The sequence below is a fragment of the Heterocephalus glaber genome, unplaced genomic scaffold (genome assembly GCF_053883595.1).
Source record: "Heterocephalus glaber isolate CG9 unplaced genomic scaffold, H.glaber_assembly_v1.0 deba00001687, whole genome shotgun sequence".
NCBI classification, from domain to species: domain Eukaryota; kingdom Metazoa; phylum Chordata; class Mammalia; order Rodentia; family Bathyergidae; genus Heterocephalus; species Heterocephalus glaber.
Genome location: NW_028258412.1, coordinates 18,389,083 through 18,408,110, shown reverse-complemented (window position 1 = coordinate 18,408,110; position 19,028 = coordinate 18,389,083). Strand labels below are relative to the sequence as shown.

Sequence of the window (19,028 nt, the reverse complement as noted above, 5' to 3'; positions counted from 1 at the left end):
CTGTGATGCTGTGATGCTCCTGGGCAGGAGCACACCAGCAGATCACCTCCTGGGAGGAACCAAATCTTCATCTGCATAGTTCCCCATTGTTCTAGGATCTTTGCGGAGCCCTCTGAGTCATTTTCTGCTGAGGTTCTGAATAAAGGTGTGGCAAGCTCAGGGTCTGGGGTCTTCGCTGCCCAGAGTGACACTGATCAGGCCAAAGCTCAACTTCTTTTCTAACTCTCATTTCTGTCTATATATTAATTTGCCTTGTGCTGTCATATCTCACAGGAGACTCAGACTTACTGCAGAGGTTCTAGTAACATCCCCTTTCCCTGTTCCCTACAGGAACACTTATCTGAATCTAGCCAGCATGGTTCTGGGTGTGGAAGATGCACTTTAAGGAGAATTGTCAGAACAGTATAAAAGGAGAATGGGAGGGTAAGGATTTCAGCTCATCTTCCTTGGAGGGGCTTTATTGTGACTGCGTTTCTTTTTTTCTTCAAAAGAACTTTGGTCATTTCTTTTCTTCGGGAGAACTTTGATTCTCATCACCTTCCAGTGGAGATCCCTCAGCCTTCTGGCACAGATACTTCAGCTTCCCTTTGGCCTTTCCTGTGCAGATCCTTCAGTCTTCTATCGAGGATCCTTTGGGCCTCCTTATTTAGACTTGCACGGGACATTGCTGTGGGCTCCAGGCCTTTAACTGGATCCTTCGGGTCTCCCAGCATGCAGACAGATGTTTTGCACTCTAAATTTAGCTCTGGTAAGCACTGATTAATACCCCATGGAATTGGATATTGAGAAGCAAAGACCTCTTGATTCCATGCTTAGGCTACAGAGACCAGTGGTATGAGGGGACTTACGTAAAAGTGAACAGGTGGCTCAGTGTTTTTATCTAGGATTTATTGAAATTATTTTAGCCTTTTTGTCACATCTAATTGTTAGGTGTTGTCTGGGGAAGGAATTAGAAGCCAAGACACTGCAGAGTTAGTCATTGGTTGAGGTCGGTGATGCTGAGACCCAAGCTGGTCAGCTCTCTGGACCACACCAGAAAGGGGCAGGGAAATAACAGTTTACTGAGGGGAGAGCACAGCCCAGCCTGGCCTGACTGTCGAACTCCCAGAGAGGCTCAGCAGGGCCAGGGGCCCTGTGGTGTGCACTCCTTGAATGTGCAATGGCAGGGACAGAAGAATGCCCAAGTGACTCCGAAAAGATCGCTTAAACCCAGATTTTTCTCCCAGAGCGCTCAGTTTCACAAATGCATGATCATGTTTTGAATTTGAGACTAGGACTTCAGGTTCAGTTACTCTGGAAAGGAATTTTTTCTAATCAACCTCAACCTCTGAGAATGGAAGTTGTAACAATCATGGAGTAGAATTGCAGAGAAATCCTGGGACAAACACATGGAAATCCCCAGTTTACACCAGTGTCAGTAGAAGCTCAAGACAACACTGGGTATATCTGGTTAACCAAACTGATTTAGCCAGGTCCTCTGTGATGAGGACCAACCGAAAAATATATAGAAAAGATGACAAAGTCTTCTGTCCAAAGGAAAAGGCCCTCGAGGAGACCCCCATCCCACCAAGCCCTCTGCATCTGCCCCATGAAGACATCATGTGGACCTGGTGAAACCCAGCTGAGCTCCAAGGCCAGCAGTTTGGTACCAGTGAGGGACTCAATGTTGATACAAACAGATGCTCCCATCCCAACAAATGAACACGCCAACAGTGGCATTTGTAGCAAGAAGATACAGGATGCGAAAAATCTTTCAATTCAAAGGACAAGTTCAGGAATTCACATATTTGGGGCAAGCCCCTTGAGAAAGCTCTGTGGAACACAGTTTTTGTCTACATTATAGAAATAATGGAGAGAGCACTAAGACAAGAGGGCGAGTGAGGCACAGGCCATGGCGCAGCGAAGTTATTTCTTATTGCAGTGCAATTTCCTTTCCTTGTCACAGTTACCCTTTGGGTAGCACTCTGAATGTATTTGAGGATTGTTTTGCTTTTCTGCTAATGGTTTCAGCTAGAGTAAGGATGCTCTTGCTCACTGTGGTATGTAATTACATCAGGGAATTTGATGCAAAAAAAGAAGTGTCACTTCATCAAGTCCTAGTGTCAGGTTCTTCCTGTACCAATAGTCCAGCCCCCGTTTCCACATGTACATGAGGCTGTAACCCAGGATGTTGCCAACTACAGCAGGGGCTGCTCTGCACTGCCAGGAGTCGCCACCACGTCTGCACACACAGATGGACTCCATTGTCATGGAGAGGGGAAGCTCACCCAGGAGCAATGGTGCCCAGAGACACACCCAAAGCAACCCCAATGAGTATCCTGCCCTCAAGTCTCCCACATACATGGCCTGGTGGCCACATTAACTCTCACCTGGGATTCTGCAGAAAGGGATGGGGATCCTCAAAAGTCAGGGTGGAGTGATCCCACTTCTCTTCTATGCTGTGGTTCAATTTTTGTTGTCAGTATCTCAGACCAACACTGCCTTTGCCCTTGGAGCCCTCAGCCTCCCTGAGCCTGGATGCCGAGCACAGCTCCTCAGCGGCCTCTGCACTGTGGGCACAGCCATGTTGATGCCCGATTTTGTTAGGAAAACAATGAGGCAATTAATGCGAATGAGTGGTAATGACTAGAAATTTGATTTGTAATTCCCATAACTAGACTGAGATTCACCCGTCCTGAGCCCTCCCAACACGGTACAGATTTGATCCGCCTGGCAAAGCTCATGGTTGCTGTCCTATGGAGCCCAGTAAGATGAGATGTAGTAAAAGCCAGGAAACCTCACCACCACATTTGGGCCCTCTGCCTTGGATCTCCAGAATTGATGTTTCTTGGGCAAAACTACCTGGTGGTATCTACGAATCAGTTACCTTAGAAGACCTAAAGCAACTGTGAGCCTTTATCAGCAAGGGCTGGGAGCTGGTGTCAAAAATCAAGGAGTAGGAGTCACACGGAACTGGATTGCCCTGATGTAAATTTACCTTTGGCGTCTCCAGGAGTGGATTTATGTCAATAGTTTGAGCTTTGGAGAAACCCCCATTTTGGCACTATAGTTTTTTTAGCTCATGATGCACAAGACATGGACCACCTGCATCCTCACCAAGATGGAAAGATGAAAAAGCTCTAGTCATTCACATTCCACTCTGCCTTCAGATCTTGTTATAAAAAAGCAGACAGCTATGCCTTGAGATCACCATCCAGAGCCATCAAAGAATTGCAGTGGTGATGAAAACAAAGCAGAAAAAAGAGAGAAGGAAAAATGAAAAGAAATTAGAAGAGTAACAAAGATAAAAGGGAAAACAGGCTGTGTCTTAAGGAGCACTCAGCAAATCTCTCAGGGACAATTTGGCCAAATAAACAAATGTCCCATAACAAAGTCTATCACTGATTTCAATGTAGCATCACAAATTGATTAGTCAATAGTTTTATGAAAAGGGGAAGAAATACAATCACGAAGTCTCTAAGCAGAAGCAAAGCAGAGACAAGCACCAAATACCAGAGAACAGTTCTAATTCCAGGGAGCAGAGCCTTGAGCACTGGTTACCTCTGACAGACAGGTATATAGGCACTTTTCTGGTCTCTGCTCATCTTATTGATAAAACTGTTCATGCTGCCTTCTCACGAAGCAACACAGTCAGGCAGTGGATGGAGCAACACTTGAATTCACCCAAAGATCAAGTTTAGCAGTGGGCATTTGTCCCTTGTGGCTAGCATGGTGCTCCGAGCAGCCAGCTCAGGATAATTAACAACATGTATCCCCTCGGTGTCACAACAGAGGGACCCTGTCCCAGTGTCTTTGGTGACAGTGTAGCGACACACACTTCTACAGAATAAAACAACATTTGTTCGTCTGCCGCAGGGACAGATGCTCCCACCCAAGGTGATAAACCCTGGAAGGTGGGTATACTCTTCATCCTTGGGTCAAGATTGGTTCAGGCTCAAGTTTTATTTTTATTCTTATACAAGATGATACTGCCTTTTTAACTATGCTCACTCCAAACCATGAATGAGCAAGCGGAATTGCTGGGAACTATTCTATCAATTGGGAGCAGGTTTTAAATGTCTGAAACTTAGTGTTCACATCATAAATTCAGAAGCTATGAGCTTTTCCATTGCAACCTGGAGAATATTCTGGGCTCTATCAAGTCGTGTCTCATATAGTGTTTATATTCTATTATTACACTAGGATTTTAATGGAGAAGTGTTTGTTCTCTAAACCAAGACCTAAAATAGGAGATATCGTTCCTTCCAAATGAAATAAACTGTTCTAACATCATCCTACCCAAGGATCTCATAACAGTCTCCTCCCGGGAGACAACAAAAATTACAACAAACTACACCATGGTCAAGGGTGGTAGCTGAGCCTTGGTGTCTTCCAATAACCCAAAACCCATAGTTGGCACAAGTGCTGGTACACATCCTTCAGAATCTCTACTCCAAACAAGCTGCAGCACTGCTAAGGCCCTCCAGTCTGGTAAAAAGTTGGTTGAGTCCTCCTCTCTTTCCAGCCCTGGAGATGTTCCCACCATTACCAGGGGTTAAAGTCCATTCTGCCCATCACTTCCCCAAAATCACAGTAGAATGAAATTTTTGGTGGGAAGAAAAGGATTTAAAATCAACTGAAGGAGAGAGATTTGAACCATAAGAGGTTCTCCTAACTCCCCATGTTTGGGTGGTACAAGGGCTTTTATTGTGAGGAAGAGGAGGAAGGAACATGGAGACACAAGAGACAAGGATAATTCCCGTTTTGTCTCTGGCCATTCCCAGTGGGCTCATCATACAGACATCATCTCAAGACATACTAATTTTTAACAATTCATCTCAACACCTCAGTTTCTCCAGGACTGCTCCCCTCCAGACTCCAGGGAAGAACCATTCTAACTTCTACAGAGCTCCTGGTCACCTGCTTTGTCTGAAGCAATGCTCTGTGGTCATCTGGGACCCACAGGGCCACAAGAAGCCGGCACCTTCCAGAACAGGACAATGGGCATCAATGGCTCGAGCCCTGTGAGAACATCCATACCAATCATGCTGCAGCAAAGCCCTTATATGTTCACTTCTACTCCATGATCGTGGATCAGGAGCTGTTTTCAGGAAGTGAACAATGAGCCAGAAATCAAGAGACAGAAGGAATCACACCGACTTATGAAATAAACAGACATTGCTCTATAATGTACACCTAGAGACATTGAGATAGGTCTGATTTCTGGTCCTAAATTGGTATAAATGCAAGTAAATGGGGTTTTAAAATCAGAAAGTAGGGAATTAAGGACAGACTGATACAGTTACATCACTGATAGTTGTGTGCCTGAGCCAGGGGAGACACACTCAAGCTTCATAAATGTGGGCTTGGACTTAAAGTTATCCATGACAAGCCTAGAAATACCACAAGTGTATCGAGGTGAGGACACCAAGATGTGCCCTCCCTGAATGGGCAAAAGTACAAAGGCAGGTTTTCAAGGGACCTCGCAGATGCAACCTGGGGAAGATACTGCCATGTCTCTGATAGCTGGGCTTGCAGAATCAACCTGCAGAGAGTTAGGGCAGGACCTTCAAGTCCATCACTCCAAGGCCAGTCTTTCAGGCTGGAAGCTGCATTCACTCGGGCATGGCCACCTGGGATCCTACAGGACAATAGAGCCTAGCATCCAGATCAGACAATGCATATGGAACATAATTAAGGTGGCCACAACCCTGGGGAAAACAGGCTGGCTAGAACCCGGCTCATTTGAAGGGGTGGGAGAATCATCTTACCAGAGGCTGTCACTTGGTACGATCTCTGGGGATGGGTTTCCCAATCTCATGGCCAAGAATTCACTCAATGTGAGATCATGGAATGAAATCATGTCCAGGGTCTTCTTGACCCTTGGCTATTAGCACCCCAGTTTCCCGGAAGTGACACACATACTTGATTGTGTAGCATTCTCAAAAGGAACTTACTCAGATTCAGTGGTCATTTCCTTGGTAGCAATCTGCATTTCTTATACAGCCACTTTGAAAGCCTTACTACTGCAATTCCCTCTTCTTATTCATCAAAAAGTTAAATTCAAAGCCTATGTCAATAGAATCATAGGACACTTGTATTTTCCCCAGTCGTTCCCTATGAACTATAACCAAAATATTTTAGAGAAGAGGGCAATTACCTGGAGCTTGCAAGACAGGCAGTGAAGGCAATTGATAAAACAGGAACGATCTCGCAACAATTTTGGAAGGACAGCATGTGCAAGGCCAGAAAAAACGCTCAGTTTCTTAGGGTGACGTTTTGTCTGTCACCAGGAATGACGTTTGGAAGAGCCTTTGTCTGCAGTTTGCTGGTTAAGTTCAGGTACTTGAGAGGATGGAATCTAAAGAGATCAACTCAGTGACCCTTAGCAGGAAGTTGGGGGCTAGATCTGCAAGAGGATGACTTCACTGAACTCCCTGTTGGGCAATGCAAGCTTACTAATGAGGACCTGATGCTAGCAGCCCAGCGAGAAGATGGAGACCCAGAGGAAAATGGAACTGAAGGAACCAGAGATTTTTCTTTACTAAGAGGCACTGTTAGTTTTTTTTTTTATTGGTACATTTTAGGTATACGATGTAATGACATTCATCATTGGAAATTTGCACCTTTACACAATCTCTCGGTTCTTTTTTCCCCCTTCCCCTGCCCTCCCTTCAATTCCTCCATCCCTCCCTATTTACAAAGACTTTGTCTCCATTTTTTCATTTTCTCATATTAATTCCATTCCCTTCTTTCCTTTCTCCTACCCCTCCCCCACTTCCCCTTCGCCCCTTTTCTTCCTATTTCACATTATCTATTATACCTTTTAGTGCTCATTTACACTTTCAGTTTCTCACACTAGAGAAACTATTTGGTATTTACACATGTGGGCACTGTTAGTTTTTGAGACAGGACACTGACAGAATGATACAAAGTTTGCAGCAGCAACCTTTCTCATCTACGATGGCAAAAAAAGCTGCTACTGAAACACTGCATCACTTTTTCAAGATAGTACAATTGAATCCATCCAAAAGCCTATGTCATCATCAGGTGTGAGTGCAATTCCATCTTGTCCTCCACCTATTGCCGATGATCCTGCAGCTCCACCATCTTCCCCCTACCCTCTCTCCTCCGAGTAACTCTGGTCAGTTCACTCCATGCGATCCCCTACATGGCTGTTGTATTGTACTGTTAACTGTAAAAGTAAAAATAGTTCATTTACAGTATTTTTGTGTTTGATATTTTTACACTTTACATTGTCTATTTGTGTCAAAGGTGTAGAAAACTTCACTTTGTTGGACTTGTGAATTCCATTCCAGGAGAATGTTCACAAATTGGGGACTTACTGTACTTCAGTGAAAGAAACAAAGGCATTTTCAAGGATCTCAAACATTTATCCCACATATTAACTATAAGCAGAAAGTGGAACTTAACACTTGGTTCGAGGAAACCTGTCCTTGGAATCTCAGTGTCCCCTCTATTGGGACAATTGCCATAGCCTCTAGATAGGACCATGCTCAGTTCTCATCTGCAGGAGTCTTGCCAACTGCTCAACTCAGGAGCTAGGAGGAGCCCAGATCATTGGTCTGGCTGGTTGTCCTGCATTCTGGATTACCCTGCCACAAAGATGTGGAACACACACTGAGTGAGGCCGGTGGCCATCTTTGCTGCAGTTCTACCTTCCTTACGGGAGTTACAAATGCTTGGTTGTGACCAAGGGGAAGAGCACAGTGAAAGTCAAACACTGCCCCTATCGATAACATCCTCATGTGACCATGACATTGTGAACACAAAGACAAGTCCACTAGTGACCAAGTTTTTTCCAGTGGAGACTCCATGGTACAGCTGGGAGATATCTGCCTCGTCTATCCATTGACCGAGCTGGTGACCAAGTGAAAAAAGCAGATTCCTCTACACACTACATCATGCACTGCCCATGAGCCTCTGCTGACTGAGTTCCAAGACTAGAAACCCTGGCAGAACCTTCTTTGAAGACTGACACCCTTGAAGAGCTTGAAAACAATGTTTAAACAGATAACATAAGGGCCATTTTTACTGCAGTTCAAGTGATTTTTGGAGGAAAAAAAAAAGGGCCAGGGATTTGGCTCACTGGTTCTGCTTGCCTCACAAGCACAAGGACCCGAGTTCGATCCCCGGTGCCGAAAAACAAACAAACAAAAAAGACTATTCAGAAGCCTATCAACACGCTTCTGCTTTCACTGCAATATTCCCTGTCTCATATGAGGAGATCAACATTTTAGTTTGTGGCTCTGTCACCTATGATCTCCCAGGTCCTTGATGCAGTAACCACAGAGGCATTCAACAGTGACCTGACCGAGTTCACACACAAGGTCACCGAGCGCCTTCCGTTTGCCCAGGGGCAGTTTCCTCATCTACCACTCCAGATTCCCAACAACTGACTTTGAGAGTTCAACATACTGGCCCTGTCATATTCAAAAGGAACTAAAGAGGGGATTAAAGAGACCAGTGACCAAAAGAGCATTCCTTACTGAGGTCAAAGCCATTATCGAGTCTGCAGGTCATTCTGCCTCATCGTGCCAGGTTGGTGGTCCAGTGGCTGATGCTGTACTCTCCTCCCCTCCCCTAGAGTCTGCAACATCACAGGCAGAGTCCCTTCTGGGTTCTTGACATAGGATTCCCCACATCACTCCTGCTCTAGGTTATGTGTGGAAAGTAAACATCCCACTCTAAAAAGGGCAAGGACGCCTATGTATTCCTGGAAATAGTGAAGACAATGTTTTTCTAGCCAAGTGAAAAAAGAACATGGGGCCAGTAGAGAGAGTAGGGACTTCTATAAGATAACAGCTATCTTTACAGGAAAAGGGAGAGCCTGGGGAAAAGGTGCCTACAATTTAAAGCACACTCGTGTAATCAACCACATATAGGTGGCTGATATTTGGATCCTAATTGTAGCCATAGATCTTGAAGTTTCACTACTTACAGGCTGTGATGTCAAGGACTGCATTATTTTGTACAGTAAGAGTGTTATGGTTTTAAGTCAGTTAAGGTGTATGTGTCTATACCAGCCTATGTAATAATGAAACTGTCAACATTGGATGGCAAATAATGCAGGCATGGGAGTGGTGTGAACAAGATTTGCTGTGAGTCTAAATTGCTGGATGTGGTTATGTCCACTTGAAGATTGTCACTATGCTAATTATCTGTATTTCTGAAGTTTCCTATAACAGAGGAAGGCCATTCAGATGACCAGAACATGTTTATCCCAAGTTTAGTATCACCTTTCCTAGGTTGTTGACCCAGTCATCAGTCATATTTCAAGGGGACAACCAAACCCAACTTGGGTACCGAAAGGAGTCTCTGTTGACATTGCATGTGAACAAATGAACTTCTAGAGAGCTCTGAAGGATGTCCTTTGCTTTAGTTCTGCTGCTCAAGTGGGCAAAAGGCCATCCAGAGACTGGACAAATCTGCCCTTGTCCTCAAAGAGCAAAGAAACTAAGGAGGGTCAGTTTGTAAACATTCTCCAACAGGAGTCTGAAACAAATTACCTAGTGCCGAGTCTAGGTGTCCCCCTGCCCAACCAGGACCAGTGCAACCGAAGATGTTGCCGACTCCAACAGAGTGCCCATCCTGCACAGCCAGGAGGCTCCCACCAGGGCCTCACAGCAGAGGACAGGCCTCCACAGAGCGCTCACCAAGGGACAGTCCCCAAGGGATGCCCGCAGGAGCCCCCATTCCTCCCTCACAGACCTGCATATTTATGCTTCTAGTCGTTGGGTGAAAGTACAGTCTTTTCCTTACCTACAACATCAATAACTGGTCTCTAGTCATAAAGACAGGAATTCCCAGTGCCAGCCAGTTTCTGGAGCAGTGACGAGTTACTGATATTGTCCCATCTCACTGAATCTATAGGGCAACAGAACCCAGAAAAGATCAAATGGCGCTGACAGAACTTGATGGAGGCTGGCACTGTGTGAACTCCAGTGGCCAAATCCCCAGGTCATCTGTAAGAGGCAGTCGCTGGAAGATCAGCTGGTTGCTTTCCTATAAACCTACACTTGGGTCCCCAGGAACACACTGGACAGTTCCTATCCACTGGACACTAATGTAGATTGTGAGGGACAATGACAGACTCCTCTGCGGCCATCAGTCCTTAGAATATCAAGGTAGTTGAACACTTGTCAGAAGTACAGCAAAAGAACACTGGCATTTTTCATTAATAAGCAGAGACTGAATTAAACTTAGAACTTCTTGGTTTTAAGTCTCATTGGTAAAATGTTAACAGAATTGTGTGAGAGAAATTGTTTTCTATTTTCAGGGATCTGGAACATTTATCTCACCCAATAAACAATAAGCAGATAAACATTAATAAAGGAAAGGTGTTCAGCTTAAATGAAGAAGTCATCTTTATGTCCCCAAAGGAGGGACACCATGATACGATGAAGGTGGTGAGTACATTCACGTAATTCTTACAGCCCCAGCAGAGGGAACCAATGAAGAGGCTAGGTTGTCTTACAGAAAATCAGCTCATCAAGGCTGAACATGTTAGAGGTTCCATATCTTCCTGGAAGGTGTTAGGAATGCTTAGAGTTGACCGCAGTAAAGACTTCACTTTCAGTCCAATGCTATCCTCATCAGTGCTACCTTCCATGAACTTGACACTAAGAGCATATGAAGGCATGCTATGTAATGTCAAGAGGTTTTGGCAGTGGGGGATCTATGAGTTTCACCTAAGTCACCATAATCCATGGACCTAGAGCTGGGGACTGGACACATGTAGTGAACTGGCTACAATGTGACACTGCCCATAGCCTTTCACTGCTCCAGACCAAGCAGCACGATGACATATTTAAAGACAAAGACACTCCTTTCAACTGAAGGCACAAGACAGAGGACTTCTGTCCCTGTACCTGCCAGGGTCCTCCATAGTTGGTACAGGAATGCGCACTAAGAAACCCATCTGGTGCTTGTCATCTCCCAGCAACATTTCCCACTTTGTGTGCGGATATGAGTTAGCCAAGTTGTACTCAGGGTTTTGTCAAGGGAATACATTTAATACAGGACACAATTTATAGGGTTATAATATTTACCCAAAAATTTGAATATGGAGTGCAAGAGATTAGCCACACACTAGCCAACCAGTGGCCTAGAGCCCGTGGCAATGTCTCATGCAAGTTCATATTAAGGATCTGCACCTGGAAGGCCCAAAGGCCAGTGGCAGAAGCCAGAAAACCTGTGCCGGAGGGGTGAAGGATTTGTGCCACCAGGCTGAGGGATCTACACTGGAGCTCATGGTGAAGATCAGAGCTCCCTTTAGAGCAGCAGGCATTCCCAGGAATTCTCAGCGAGGCCCTGAGCTCCTCCAATGAGAACAGCCAAATTTGCATCAGGAAAGCCATCCACAGCAAGCTTCTCTTAGAAAATGAACAGCCCCCAATCTTCCCCTCCAGTTCTTTTTTTATGCCATTGGCAACAGTCCTCAGGTGGGTCTTCCTTACCAAGACCACGCCGATTCAGTTCAGCTGGGTGTTCCAAGTTGCCCATGAATTAATCCGCCACACAAGGTCACCCTCAATTTGTCACTGACTGTTCTGACTTTCTTATTGTATGCTTTTGTGATTATCCTCCCAAGGCAGTTGATGTCACACCTTTTCCATACAAGGTCCTTTCTTTGGGATGTACATCATTCCCATGGCTGGAAGGAGAGGAAATCCCTGTGTGTTTCCTTCCTGTCTCTTCCAGGAAGTTATCTAATTGTCTCTAGGAGTCCAATTGGAATAGGGGAGTTAGGCCACAATTCTAACTAAGAGGACTAGAACCTGCCAGGCTTTGACTTCAGAAGTCAACAATAAAGGTGCAGCAGATACCAAAATAGAGCTCTTCCTTTGTCAAGCACTCATCTTGCTAACACATCCCGTTGAGCCAGAAGGATTTTCAGAGACTCATCTGTAGCATCCACCACAACTGCAAGATTCCCTGGTTACTGTAAATGTCCAAATTCAAAATGGCAGCCAACATGGGAACTCGCAGGCATCACCTTCAAGCGGATAATCACAGGTCAGAAGTCCCATGGCACCATTCTTGGCGGGCTTTTACTCCCCCACTTGGTGGCTTGACTGCAGTCTCCCAAGGGTCACAGCTGGGCAAGGCTTGGGTGAAACTGATCCACTACCAGGCAAGCTCAGTATCAAAGGAGGCACAACCTTCCCTTCTCATTTCCCCACCTGCATACTCAGCCCAGTGTCTTGTGCCTGCAGGGATAGAAATTAAGGCTTATTGGGAAGTCTGTTCAGGGAGGTACTGGGGAAACAAACCTTTCTCAACTTCAAAACACAGGTAGACTGAAGTTCATAGAAAACTTGCCATGGGAAAATATTACCCACAAGGTAAGATGCTCGTGATAATGCCTACTTACAAATGTGTAGACAATACTTGGATCCCAATTTAACCAAGGTAGCTGTGATTCTTATAAGGATGACTTGATTGCATAGATCAATATGAGAAAAACTGAATTTATATGTTAAAGATGCCATCAAGAACATGTCCATGAGTACACCCAATATTCATGTACGCTGGAAATCGAGCCATTTGCCTAAAGATGGTGCAGTCATAGTGGGTGACGAGACTCCCTGGACTTAAGACCTAGGTCCTGGAACAAATGATGTGTACAGCTGTTTTTCTTTCACTATCATTATCAAGATTTTATAAAAGAAGCAAAACTAATGACCTGTTCCAGGTCAAGTGTATGCTGGAACTTATATGTGCAAATTCCCAGAACTTACATCTGCCATTCCTGTGCCTCATCTGTCCCATTAAGGAAATGAGAACATCTTGAGTGTCAGAAATGCCAAGTACAAATCCTACATGTAAAAAATGTATAAAAACAGTCTTTCCCGCCCTTTGTACTGACGGGGAAGTGCCCAGACTGTCAGCTGGAGTCTGCCATTTGCCACAGCCCACGTATACACTGAGATGACCAAGGCCCATCAGGAACAGTCTCCATTCCCAGGCACCATCAGGTCCATCTTTGGCACATGGTACCCCGTGGATACGGCTTTCAGATACAGACCCACAGTCAGTCACACCCAGATGGTGGGTGGACATTCAAAATGTGGCCCTGAGTATCCATCCTAAAAGTGTGGCCCCCTCAGGGTCTGTCTCTGGCCTGGTCTGTAGGAGACCAGATGATGAGGATCGAGGCCTAATTGACCTTCTCTGTGAGTACCAAGGAGAACAACAGGCTGTGCCTCCTTTGCCAACTTGTATGCATGCCACATGCTGCAAGTCTTAGAGTATTCAGCTGGGATCTGGTTTACCTAGGCATATGCCATAGATAACAGGAAGCAGATGAATCATTTATTACTCCCATATTCGAGTGAATAAAAAGTGAAGTGACCCAAAGGCTCAGGGCTCCTGTCCACTAGAGGCAGAGAGCCTTCTGGCCCCCTCATTCCAAATTAACTCTCTTTTTCATGCTCATTCACCCTCTGGTCAGAAGCAAACTCATAGGTTGGCCCCCTACAATGGTCACCTGGATCTAATGGGAAATAGCATTCATTACTAAGTGGAAAGAATAAGCTTCGAAAGATGATCTTTGATCAGCATTCCTCATGTTGGCACACCCTATGGGCAGAACACAGTAAACAACCCTATCTCTGTGGGACTCTTGCTGAGTATTCAAGTTCGTCATGATTAGGCAGAATCAACAGCCTTCTGAAGGGTCCAGGTCATTATTGTTGCAGAACTTCACACATGTCAGATTAGCCCTTCATGAAATTGAAAGACATGGATTGGGCTGGTATTTATGTTCTTAGGTCCCACCTCCCAGACGTGTGGCAGAAACGCATCGGGTGACAATGGACCAGCTCACACCTAGCGCCTGTCCCCATCACCTTCCTGTGTTCCTCCATGTGTTCACCTTTTAAAATGCATGTATGGAGCAAGAATCTCGAGAGTTTTGCATATGGAGCAGTTTCAAGAGGCAGAAGGCCAAGCCCATCCCATCCCTTGACCCTTGGGCTTCATCATTCCTTGGTGACCAGCTCTGACTGCATGCCAGCTGGCTAGTGCAGCACCAGACAGACCCAGATGGCAAGTATTTACCAACTGCTCCTTGGGGTACACGTGCCACTAGAGCATATCCCTTCCCTGGCTTTAGGCTTCATTCTGGGAATGCCACGAAAAGCCTTCCCCTTATACGACAGATCTGGCCCACGCAGCTAGCAGAAGTGAGGATCTTCTAAGCCCTACTTCATCCTCTGCTCTTGGCACAGAAATATACCACGCTAGGTTGTGAGGTTGGAGAAGTGCCCTCCCTGGATGTGAGTAGACAGACAAGACTCTCAATGACCATAGGAAAAAAGTAAAGAATCTACCCTTGACTTTCTAGGTCACTTGCTTGAAAAATACTTATGGTCATATTTTCCCTGTTTTAGAGAAGGAAAATGACTTCAACGTGAAATTTCTATGGCAAGGATTTTCTTATCACCACCTTTTCTTGGAACGGAGTCATGCAAGAGGCAAGAGGAAGCTCCACAGGGAAGACATGGGATGCCCAAGTGCCCATAAGAGCCTGTAGATGGTAAAGGGATCACACAATGCTTGTAATCAACCAAGGTCAGTGAAGTTGCTCTGGAAATGACAGCTTCCTGTCCAAAGGAGATCAGTTCAAGGACAGCTCAAAACCTGGGAATAAAACTCCAAACTCCCCATTGCCCTCTCAACCTCTGTTAAAGTGAGATTCCCCTTGCACAGAATGCAAATAATCAGAAGAAACTACATGATGGGAGGTACCATAGGTCCACACAGGACAATGCTAGAGTTTTCCTTCACTACTCTCCCTTCCTTAGGGAGGTCCCTCCTCCCAAGGGCACTAGAAGGCCATAGGAAGGAGGTGACTGAGGTGGAAGTGCTTTCTGAAGGTCCAAACCGTCCCTGGTCCTTCCCTCCTGTGTGCACCAGAGAACACCCTCAACTTCACCTTCTCCCAGGGATCCCTCATGTCCCTTCTGAGTGCAGGTTAGTTCAGGACCCGCTGAATGCAGAAGTTGGGATTTAGTCACCCAGTCTTGCAACATGACCTCCAAAACAGGAACGATCTTTAACAAGGAAAATCATTACTCAAGCAACAGAATGTGTCTGGTGACCAAGTAAGGAGAGATCAGAGTCTGACATACAGATGAAATAAAGGAACCAAACCATTCAGAACTCCCCCACCAGGGCTGCCAACACTAGCACCTGCTGCATTACGGTCAAACTTCCCCTGCCTCATCTGCCTCTTCTTTGCATAAGAATGAATCCATAGCAAACATGGTAATGTGCCAACTTTCAAAAACCTTGACTTTTCTATGAATGGCTCTGTAAAGAACTAGGCAAGTGGTCAGAGAACAGAGTTCCCAGGTACAGGCCCCTCCTGTAGACAGGTGTTCTCGTACTCCACCTTCTGTACATAAAGTGAATTTGCAACCCACTGTCACCCCTTGCAGGTCCTCCAAAGAGAATGGCTCTGCACATGGACACCCACAGGGTGGTTGCTGATCCAGCCAAGATTTGTTCTCCAACAGCCTCTCAGAAGCCATGAGCAGGGAGGGAAGAACCTGGGGCTTCCTGCCAGTGAATGAGACCTGGGCATTGTGCTCTGCCTGCCTGGTAGAAGCCCAGTGGGCTTGGCTTTGGAAGATAGGCATTTCCTTGGCATGAAACACAGTAACAAGCAAAACAGGTTTATGCGGAATTACCTTTCTACACTTTCTCTGGTAGTTGATACTTTTGAACACATTTCTTTCTAGAACTACTCAGAACTCCTCCTGGTAACATTGATTCTAGAGGATTTTTATACTTGAAGAAGGTAAAGTTGTCTTGCCACATGCTCATTTTCTTTTGTTTCTGAGAACAATTTGGATTTGCACTGATTAATGAGCACTTGCATGAGTACCAAAGTTATGAGACTATTGTGGCAAAGAGACCCAGTGATATTGAGCCACATGGCTTCAACAGTCCCCAGTGATCATCTCTCCTGAACTTAGATTCCCGTTTCCTTGGGCCGTACTACAAACTACTTGAAGACTCAACTGTTAAGACTTCTGCTCCATGGCTGAAAAGGTCATTGCGCCCACAGTGCCAAGTTCTTTTTGGAAATGCATAAGTAGACTGTCTTTGGTTTGCCTGAACCTCCCTGAAGAACTTGCATGTGAACACAAACAGTGGGGAAGAGGCGTTGTGGAGAACTCAGCACGAAAGCTGAACTGTACCACTTAGAAGAGAAGCACCTGTTGCCATGTTTTCAAGTCTTGGAAAACCAGCTGCTGCAGACTACCCAACTAGTGGAGGACGTTTGGATTCTGAAATTCAGAAACCGGATCAGATGAAGATGAATTGGGATGGTTCAAAGAAAAGAGACTTGAGGGCCTAAAGCTCAACAGCAGGAAGAATGGCTTTTGAAAGGACATAGGGAACGCAGAGAAATCCCTGGTGAGAGAAACGGAAGTCAAAGAGTAAAAAAGTGGTTTGCCACTTCTACAGAGTCTCCATGTTCAGATGTAAAGTACTAGACATATACTTGGTGATCCTGTCCACAAGACATCTCGAAACCAAGTTTTTGAAGCTGAATGTGGAAAAAGCACCCTTTCTCTGTGAGAAACTGTATATCAAAGTCATCCCCACGCTAGAACTCATGAAAGTCCGGAAGACACAAGATCAGGTTGTTGGATTCACCAAATGGGGCAATGCAGACAACTTCATGACAGAAATTTTTAAAGTGGAGTCTGGGTTATGCTGACCTCCTCAGTTACAGTGGAAATTTAATGGAGCCACCACTTCAGAGCTAGAAGAAATTTGGAACAAACTTCTAAGCTGGAAAAGAAAATGATTCAAGAAAAGAAATATGACTCGTAATTGAGCTCTAAATCATCAGACTCCACTTCTTTGTAAATTATCCGTTTATTTCTGTTTACTTCAGACTTAATGTGTTTTTAAAGTTCTATGATTTTTAGATGCTCAGTGTATTAAAAACAGTGGAGAAAAGGGGCTTCTTGAGCAAAAGGCATCTTTTTAAGCCAGTGACACCAGCCAAGGTCATCTTAGGGCAACAGGCTGATTCTTCCTGTTCTGGATAAATTCCCAAGAGTGATATGACCAAGAATTTATTAACCAAGCCTGATGCCCTTTAAAATCGAGCCAAAGGAACAAGGTCAATAGTGTATTTCCTAAAAGGGTCCTCCTACATTGATAGTCTGTTACCACCCCCAAATTTATTGTATGTAGAACCCAGTACACAAAGTTTTTTCATTAGAAGATTTGGGCATGGATCAATGACTTGGATAGAAGAGAAAGAGTACAGCAGACTTGGAGACACACAGAGCTTCTAACAGTTGAATTTAACATATAACTGACACACTATACGCTGCTTTGCCACGTGTCTTTGAAAAGTCCCTCTTCTATCTCATTTTGAACCATCCTCCATAAGAACTGTTCAAATCACAAGGTTGAAGCATCAAGGGTCATCGAAAGCCATTTCTTTTTGCTATGCCCCGTGTTTCTGTTACCTTGGTTCCCCGCCCCCCAAACATCAGCACCATTTAAATGACTTAACGTTTTGTCTCACCTATCATGTTGGCTTCCAATAGTGCCATGAGTTTCACCAAAACCTTGAACTCGGGGTTAGGTCTACCATAGCTCAAAGTGACCCAGGGAGAGTTCACCCCAGATTGCTGGGAAGTGACTACAAAGGTCTAAGCCAAAGCTGGTGCATTATTTTCTATACCTCTCAAACTCAGAATTGAACAAATTCTATTCACTTTGGATTCTGTAGCTGCTGAAATAGGTGTAAAGAGATCAATAGGCTTTGGGAAACCACCAATATAAATAGAAGCTTCCCTTTTCTACTTCAGTGAAGTCCTTTGAGTGAGTGAATTGTGCAAGAGTAATGACAATGAGTTTGCAGGCCACCAAACTAGATGTCCTTCCTGGTTCTTCCAGCATGTGATGTGACATTTCACCAGCTTCTAAGCCCTAATCCTAGGTATTCTGGTACAGAATATGGAATTCTTCCACACTAGCCCTTTGAAAAGCTTTTGACAAGCTTTAAGGAAAAGCTTGGGAAGAATTTCAGACAGATCCATAATGAATACTTGGCCATTGATGAATGAACGACTCCTTTAATAATCTATAGGAGGTACAGTTAAGAGGAATAGATTTGGAGGTGGTTCCAGTGAAGGCATGAACTAGAATTACACCTTTCAGAATAGCTATAACATGGTGGACAGCAGATAACTTAGTCCAAGTTATTTTCTGCCAAATTTCATCCCCACTCCAAGGCTGCAGTTCCAGCTTGGAGCCCAGATTTACTTGAGCTCCTCTGAGCCATATGTCCTTGTCATATCCCTGACCCAGTGGGTGAAATAGTACTGCTGTATCCATTCTTATGTATGGTATATAATACTTAGACAAAAATGTATCAAAAAGAAAACAAAGAATCACAGAGCAAATTCAGTTGCTCCAGAATGGAGCTCACACATGAAATGTGTTCTGCCATTACTGGTTACTTGGTCATACTGTAGACTAGAAAGATGTGTCCAGAACTGAGGTTTCTGATGGGTTTCATTGTCTTGTCTTTGAATGTAAATGCTTAAAGTAGCTTAAGACAGGACATCTACTTCTCACTGTCAATTTGGGAGATCTGCTCTTGTAAGAATCCTTATCACACATTTAGTTGTGTCCATGGAATTTGGGAGGTTTACAGGATCGTCAAGAACTTGGTCACTTCAGCTTTAAGTTCATCAAGGGTTTCAGCAATGTTGACCTCAGTTCTGCTCCTCAGCATAGGCTCAAGCCTCCTACGAGGTTGGCTTTGGGCACCTTATGTCCAGTGAGCAGAGATGCACATTTCTACTGCACTAGTAACTGATTGCTCTGCAAATGAGACAATTCTAACTGGATTAATACCAAGCACACAAAGCTTAAGACCACATGTGGTCCAGGGAACTCAGGAAAGCGGAGAGTGGGGAAGCATGGCCAGAGTTTGAAATAGAAAGGTAGACTGACCCTTCCTCAGGGGACCTCCATCTGTA

General features: G+C 44.8%; 1 pseudogene; it reads left to right on the top strand.

Moving 5' to 3' along the window:
- The window catches only part of LOC101723203 (thioredoxin domain-containing protein 9-like), a 77,004-nt pseudogene extending 60,025 nt beyond the window's left edge, over positions 1 to 16,979 (top strand).
- The last annotated feature ends 2,049 nt before the right edge of the window (positions 16,980 to 19,028 follow it).